We start from the raw sequence: 8,772 nt of genomic DNA, 5'->3' as shown, positions 1-8,772 counted from the left end.
TAGGAAATCAGTTGGTGCACAGAGAATCTGATTATGCAGGACTGGAAACAGTGTCTACCCACAATTGGAAATAAAGATCTTGACCTTATATTCTTGCTTCTGTGAAGGCCATCTGGTGGTCAATTGGGCATTGATTATGCAAGTGATGATGTGCACACACTACAGAGAGGCTTTACAGAAGAGCACAGCACTGCAGCTGAGCTCCTCCAGCCCCTGCTTTGTAGCTTCCAAAAGAGCAGAGCAGAATTCTGCTCTCCAGGCAGCAGTCAAGTGGGTGCTAGCAGTATTTCCAAGCTGGCAATATCTGCTCAGTGCCCCTGCACTCATACATGTGGCCCTCTGCCAGCCATTTTCCAAAATTATCCCTTCTATTACTTTAAAAATCTGTACTTAACAGAGTCCAAAATACTGCCTGCAGTCATTAGAAGAACTACAAGCAGAAAGGGAAGGGACTGGGATTTGCTCCTAGGCTGGCTCTGACATACACGAGGCTTGTTAAAGAGAAGAGGCTGTCCAAATTAAAAGGAAAAAATCTCTTTTTTTAAAAAGAATGTGATTGGAATAACCTGCGTGCTTGAATTCCACACAATCTCAGTGTCCATGCAATTTTTCTCTATTGCAACCAGGCATTCATATGCAGCATAACAATTTGCAAACAGCACTAAACCATCAGAGAAATTTTGAGACTCCTGAGTAGCATGTAAAAAAATTAGGCTGCTGTTCAGTTTGCAGTCTCAAAAAAACAGCAAGCCAGCCTATACTAGGGCAATTTGGATTGCATGAGGCACATGCTGTCTACTTCTGAACTACTGCACAGTGTAGAAGCCCCATCAGCACTTTACAGTTGTCAGTGGGATGCCTGGCTAAGAATTAATTCCCGAATTGGATGCCTCTCTCTCACATGACTAAATGGCAATGAACCTCTCTGTTCACGGCCAGTGATGACATCAGCATCAGTCCCTGCCGATAAAACCTCTTCTTCCCTTTCTGCATGCTGGGCTGTAGCTCCTGGCTGGAACTCCACACTGCAGAACAGACATTAAAAATCATTTTACTGGAAACTGAGTGGCTCAGGGAAATGTCAAAGAGTGACTGCCTTTGCTTTTCGAGCACTAGTGAGACTCCAGCTGGTCCCTTCATCTCCTGGTTAAAGGCAACTGAAAGCAGCTACCATCTGCTTGCATAACGTTTCTCTCCGAAGACTTGATATCACCAGTCAGTCATAAATGTCTACGTCCATACAGACTACGTATTTCATTTTCAGCAAGCAGTTTAAGCAGTCTAAGGGGCACAAAGACCCTTGAGTTACAGTTTTAGTCTACGGATAAGTAGTGATTTTGCCTTGGCAGTCGCTGTATGTGAAAAACATGGTGCCAGTTATGCAACATGATGCTGACAGCTCTCCAGCTCCTGTGTGAGTAGGCAGGGAGAGAGGACTGTGATCTGAGCAGAAGCCTGCATGTACCACCAAACTGAATTTGTCTTTGGAGCCGTCCAGGCACAGGGAGAATAACATTTTGGATCTACCAAGAACTTGTCCTCTCTTTCCAGCAGAGCAAGGAAGCTGAGTCATGGAGCTCCGTCTGTGCCTTGCCAAGAGCATCATGCCAAGGGAAATCCCAGCCCCTTCTTACCAGATCTTGAGACACTATCTCACAAGCATACTTCATTAGCTATTCAGAAATTTATATGCTCAGAACTTTACACCTCTGTTTACAGCAACATCTTAAACACAAAGCTAATTTTTGCTATTATTGGCTCAGCTTCATTCCCATTTCCAGAAAAAAAATGTAAAGTGAATATCACAGGATAGATATTCTACTCCAACTTGTATTTGAAAATAAGGGTTTTTTCACAGTTAATGCAGACAGATGAATTTAATGGCCAGGGCTGGGCTGGAGCTGAATTAGCTGCTCTTGCAGGACAGTGCCCATAGCTGTCCCTGAGAGTGCTATTACTGATTACCCCTGGGTGATCCTAAATAAATTGTGGCTGGAACTCAACATTGCTGCTAATTACAGCTAGGCGTTTTGGAGCTGATCCCAATACTTGCTTGTGTGTTTAAGGCGGAATAGGATACTAACTGAAGAAAAAATATATGAAAAGACTAAGTAATGAAAGGGCAATTACATTGCTGTAATTGTTGCCCATTTTTCTCCTCCCAAACTGCACTCTGAAATTAAAAAAATCCCAATATACAGCTGGATATTGTATACAGCTGAAGGATATTGTATCAGATCACTGGATACTGGGTACAGCTAAATGTTGTTTCACTCCAATGACTCCTACAGTGTTTTAAGTGGAATGTAATTAACTATTGACTATTGGTTAAGTTAAATATTTCTAGTTGAAATTAAATCAATGACACTGTCCTTCTTTTCCCAGAGTGAACATGCTCTGCAGGATGAGTGAGAACCTTCTTTGCTTTAGGTCAGTTGGATATTTACATCTTGCTTCAAATATGCAAAGAGCCCTTTTGCTGCCATAACTCCTACTCCACTGTTCTGACAAAACAACATCCTGGCTCTTATTACATAGTCCCTGTGGGAAAGGTGGATTTTGCCCACATGCATGATACTGTCAATTAAGGAATACAGTAGTAATACTTTGGAAATGATGGCATCTCCTACTTCCATTACAGAACTTGGCATCAAGGCTGGTCTGACTCAGCAAGTTCTTTCCATTTAAAAGTTGATTATCAATCTTATTCTTCTTAAAAAAAAAACGCCAGAGATGCTTATCATAACATTTTATCCATAATCAGTAAGGAGACGCATTTGATTTATCCAGGACATAAAGATATTTGTGGCTAAGCAACCTCCAGGTTTTGTTAGAAAAAAAAAAAGCCTGCAAAGTGTGATGGAAATGGAACCAGGGTTAATTCCTTGCACACTCCCATTAGTGTGAATGACAGGGAACTTGGGAGATCAATGGCCTCAAACCAGTGCAAGCCCCTCATGTCTTCCTCTCAGTATGACTGCTCGTTTCAAAAGCTTATCTGAGAAACAAACACTTCTGCAGTCACAGAAATGAATGAGATTAAAAATAAAATCAAATTAATTTTATGTTCAAAGCTGCTTGACCGACAGACTGAGACAGTCACTGGAAATGTACAAACTTCCTCCCACACTTTCTCATAAATATGCCTCAACACTTGACAGACCACATAAGTATATGGTGGATTTATGACCTTAAATATCTCAGCTTTAAATCAGTGCCTAGCAGTACTACCGAGCCCATTTTATATAATCAGATAACAATAAGTGGCAAATGCTATTTACTATCAGACAACTGAGTGTAAAAGGTATGAAAAGTTACATCTGGTCTACTCTGTTCCCTTGAACAGGTTTATAGGCCTGGCTAAACGCATGGGTGACTCCAGCAGCCGTACTATATCAAATCTATGGAGACCTATTAAAAAAGCAATAGGAAGTAGTGTGGTAAAATATTTACCTTTGTTTCTTGCATCTCTGCTAACACAAAACCATAACCCTCCCTCGTGACCAAGATTGTGCCGCTGTCTGAATGGAAGCGCAATCTAAATTGAAAGATTGTTTTCTGATCAAAACTGCAGGGCTGTGTTTTGAATATTTGAATTGTGGGGATTACATTTGTTCACAGCAGCATCTCATGACTACTAACTAACACTGCTCTTTCAGATTGCTGGAGCTTCTCAGGAGATTGTCTCCCACTTGAAAACCCAACTCAAAACAGAAAGGTACTGCTCAGCTGCAAAAAATGAACGCAGACTGGTAGCAAAGACCTTCTGGTACAATTGCCAGGCACAATATGCAGAAGCAGACTAAAATGTGTGTACTTATTTGAATGAAGCAGGCAGGTAGCACTAAGGGACCTGTGGAAGCATTGCCATTCCAGTTTCTGCAGTCTCGCTGAAGATTTCAAAACCATCTTAGCAATTTCTTCTATTGTACTGGTCTGACAGACATGCTGCGTTTCTGATAATTCAGTGGAAGGAGGACGATGGCATTTACTGCTACCGCTGTCTGCCTGCAACTCTGCTGTCCAAGAGACAGAGAAAAGATGGAATGACCTAAAATAAACCATTTTCTCCAATAAAGCTACTTAATCAAAAAGGGGCTAGCAATGCACTGTCTCTGGCTTTTTTTGCCTGTATTTCTTTAGATTTTATCCAACAGCCTGCCTATAAACCTTGCCAGAATATCTGGACTCCCTTTTTATTTGGCAGCAGATAAGGCAGAGAGGCCCTTAGATTTAATATAACTTAGAGATAAGAGGTGATAATGCACCTAAATGAAAGTGCTGTAGCTGAAGTTTGCTTACGTGCTCTGACTCCGTCCAAAACTCCAGATGTAGCACAGTTTCATCTCTAACGATCCCATGGGGTGGGACACCAGAAGCACATGATGAGGGACAGCCACTGCCCCAAAGCAGGCAGGACAGAGTGGGTGGGAGGAGGAGCTGGCTAACTTGGCTTGAGGATGGCCCCAGAGCGGGGCAGTGGGAGCTGCTCTGGTCACCTCCGCATCCACCAGTGTCTGACACTGCTACGCCTTCCTTTGCGGAGCCTACAAAAGACCCTGATGTGTATTTTGATTATCTGCTTTCTGGCACTTGCCTTGAATCTTTGATGCTAACACTTGAAAAGTAGCTGCAAGTCTGCTAAAAACAGCAATGTTTTGACAGTACTGAGATTCAAACCATACACTGAACATTAACTTTTACTACTTCTTTGTAAATAAGGTCATCAAAGGTGTTGATAAGAAGAAAGCTCTGACGACGACAAAGTTGATCACATACTGCATCACCAGCTCTTCTCTCAGCTGCGTTTTGAAAACTCTGAGAGTTTTGGTATCCAAAAATAATATCTCAGGAGTTGACATAATAGCTCGTTCCTGCAATGACCTATTTTCACAGTAAGCTTTGGGAAAAACAAACGAACAAACAAACAAACAAACCTAACACCTGGGTGAGCCTGGTGAAACTTAGGAGAAAGTAACTTTGCCCTCAATGAAAGCAAAGTCCCTTGGCGTATCTGTGGTTGCACAGTCACTGTGGCACAGCTCCTCTTGCCCTTCTCAAGGGGCAGAGGCACGAAGCACAGCAACACCTCTTTGCCACCGAGGAAGCTGCCACTGCCGGCTGGGCTGTCCCCAGCACCAAGTGTGAATCCGTACGGCAAGGGATGATGCACAACAGCTTTTCTGCTTTCTCCCTTGTGTCTTTAAAGGCCACGGATGATGCCAATAGCAAGCTGCCTTTCACAGCTTGAACATATTTTTTTTAGCTGCTGTATAGTCAGCTGAATTGGTGGTGGCCTCCTTCCCTCCGTCTCAGTTTTGCTGCTGCGTAATTCACATTTCTCTCCTCTCTCCTTTCACCTTTACTCCTTTTTCCTTCAGCTTTCTGCTCCTATGTCACTTCTCTTTGCCTTGCTGAGCCCTCTTAACACTGAAACAATTTAAATAGCTGTAAATTGCAAAGATAGTCCACAATATTATGTATCCTTGTCAGATGTGTTGCTAGTTTAACATTGTGTATTACAGTTAGCAATTCCTTCTCTGTTTTATTTAATTAAAGTTTAATTCCCACTAGTTGGAAAAACTAATATTTTTCTAACTCAGCTTGTGTTCTTGCACTAAATTATATTTTCAGGTACCGTTTTATTCCATTTGCAGAAATCCCAAATCTCTCTCTGGTTGTCCAAAAGAATCCACTTACAAGGCAGCTTAAGTTCCTTTTGCAAATATGCACTATGCTACCATATTTTAAGAGAAAGGAAACTGCTCTTTATGGACAAAAGCACAGTCAATATCTTTGGGGTACTTTAATGAGATCTAGTCCCAGCTGAATAAATTAAGATTCAAGAGTGTGTGGAATGGGATTTTTCTTCTTTCTTGAAAGTTAGAAATTTAAGAAATGTGTTTAAATGCCCAAGTGTTAAAATAATCCTTTTCCATCCACTATCAAGTTAAACAAACAACAAACAATCTCAGGCTTTCCCATTCAACGATGCCAACAAAAGAATAAATCTCAAGGAAGTTGTAGGAAAGAGAATCAACTGAACAAGCACAATAGTTGCAGCAGCAGTCATGTAGCCACATTTTTGATCACTCACAAAATAAATGTTATTTATTAAGTTATAACAGAGGACAGTGGTCCTTGTTGATTCAGCTATAGATTCAAGGCCACCAGGAAGGTCTTCACTTAGAAAGACAGCTTGTGTTCAGTGATCCCTTCCCAGGCATTGGCAGCATCTGGTCTAGCAGTGAGGCTGAAGGAGTCCTTCTTACTGGAAGAAAGCCAAGTCCTTTGCAGTGGGAAGTCACAGCATGTCCCATAAGGTCCCAAGTTCAGACTCCAGGACGCTCTGCAGAATCTGCCTACCCCATGGTACTATCTCAACCAACGCATCCCAAAGAGAGCAAGGCAGATAGGATCTGCAGGATGGGCAGCTATAGCCCTGAACAGTGACATCTTGGTTTTGTCTGACTTGTGTTCAAAACCATTTAGAGAGGTTTTGAGGGATTCCTGAGGTCTTAGCTGGTGTTATCCATGGGGACAACTGAGAGCAAGAGGAGGTCACTGCTCTTATGCACAGGGACATGGCAGGCGTAGCTCCCACTAATTTGATGGGCACATCTGTCTCTGCTTCTGACCTGTCTCACTTGGGAAAGCTTTACTCAAAGCATCTTTATCTCCTCAACAGACCTAACTAAATATTTTTTTTCCGGGGTCTTGTTTGGATCTCCCAATACATTGCACTGGGTGCCCCAAAGGAAATCAGTAGGTAAAGAGAGCCAAACCTCTCAGCAAAGGCAATGTCTATGGAGGGAAGACAGCGCAGGATCAGCACTCCCTGGAACTCCCTGAAGGTCTAGATATGCTTGAAGTTTGTTGCCTTTGGGACAGTGCAACTTGGCTCTAAGAGGCATTGGTAGAGCTTAGCCCGCTGCACCAAACAGACTACATTTGCCAATAGGGAGTTGGATGTGAAAGAGCAGAAAGCTCAGCGCTGTGCAGGCTCACCTCCTCTTTCAGGCAAATACAGATAGAGGAATTTTGCTCTGTCTGTTTTTAAAGGAAAATGGTTTGAAATGGCCTCCCACATGGCACAGTTTGCTCTCAGCTTACTTTTCCATGGAATTCCTTGGGTTTTTTGCCTTCTCCAAACAGATGACTAGAGCCAGAACGGTAATAACACTACGCAGATACTACAGAAAACACAAAATTAGTAATACTTGACACCTACACACACCTTTTATCTACAATGTACTTTGCAAAATCTGACCTTTTGCTTTGAGGTGAGCAGCCCGTAGGCAGACCCCCACAAAACTAGAGACATTAATGCAAAAAAGCAACTATAGGCAAAATACAGGCGCTCACTGTGTATTAGCCGTTCCCAACAACACAGCTATTCACAACAAGGGAAACATACGTGACTCAATGAAGTAGTTTGAACTCCTGCCCCAATAGCGCACGTACAAAATGACTATGAGGTTGTAGCAGTGGTGACAGCAGCATTCATCTGGCTGGGAGTTACTGTTTTAGCAAACAAGTATTGCTGAAAGAAAGAGATCTGTGTCCCAAGATACCATGGTGGAAGTGGCAATTAAGAGTAGATAGCACATTGCCCTCTTTATGATAACACAATTATATAACATTATTACGCAGTGATATTTTTCCCAGCCTCCTTTTGCATACACGTCATTTTTAGAAACACAAACCAACTGGAGGTGTTCTTCCCAATAGATTGGGCTGCCTGAGGTTGGTCACATACTAGAGATTCAATGCTCAGAAAGCTTTAAATAAACTGAGCCCAAAGAAAGGAAAAGAAATTGAGTTCACCACTGGAGAAGCAGAAGAGGATTTATTTTCTCAAGACAGTACTCTATAGGAGCTGTGCGTCGATTGCAGGTGCAAGTGCAAAACAGCAGCTTCCATGCTAAAGGGTGCTGCTAAATGGGAATTGCTCACAATGGGATGGATGCACATTGCTTCTCACCTGCTTCTCTTTTTCTTCACCAAGCAAAAGGGGACAGCTTTTCTACTCAGTTCCTCTCAGTCTCAAAATCTTTTTTCTTTTACATGCTGAGGACAGAAACATGGACAATGGAAAGAAAGACGTAATAATCATCTGCACTGAATTTCTTTTCCTCACCTCTGTTGTGCTATCTGACAGTGGGAAAACAAAGAGTCGAGGGCAGACTGACAAAGGGAGTTGATTAGCTTTGATGTGGGAATTGGAAGAAAAATGCTGGCAACCATTAATGAAAGTTTCCTGCTTGATTTGTAAACTAGGGAAAGGATGAAAAGTCATGAAAAGCTTCCAGGAGAATTCAGAGTGTGTTGGCCTAGTGAACAGTAGTAGATTAAAAGAAGTGTAGATCTTCACAGAGAAAGGGAAAATATAGGAGTAGTGCCTTCAAAATAGACATTTACCATCAGGATATTTCAGCTAGATCCCCAGGATATATTTTTTAGCCTCCTTCAATTAATTCACAGTTAACATCAGATTCTCCATGTGTATGAGTCTATTCTGAGACTTCAAGTTTAGGCTGTGAACGCTTCACCAGTTTTCAGGAAACGGAGTGTCACTTTCTATACAAACTCTGAAGCAGTATTCCTTAAACTATTTGCAAATGCATCTCCTTCTGTGGTGACTTCCTTTCGAAGTGTTTACACAAGTCAGGAGGAAAGCTGTTTTTAACTGCTGACAAGACACCAGTCACACCAAGGTGGATATTAGACTCAGTTGTAAAGATCCTGGACTCCTCCTCTTTGATCCCTGGT

This window comes from Tauraco erythrolophus, chromosome 5 (assembly GCF_009769465.1).
Source record: "Tauraco erythrolophus isolate bTauEry1 chromosome 5, bTauEry1.pri, whole genome shotgun sequence".
Taxonomy (NCBI): domain Eukaryota; kingdom Metazoa; phylum Chordata; class Aves; order Musophagiformes; family Musophagidae; genus Tauraco; species Tauraco erythrolophus.
The sequence above is the reverse complement of the archived record's forward strand: the minus strand, read 5'-3'. Positions refer to the sequence as shown.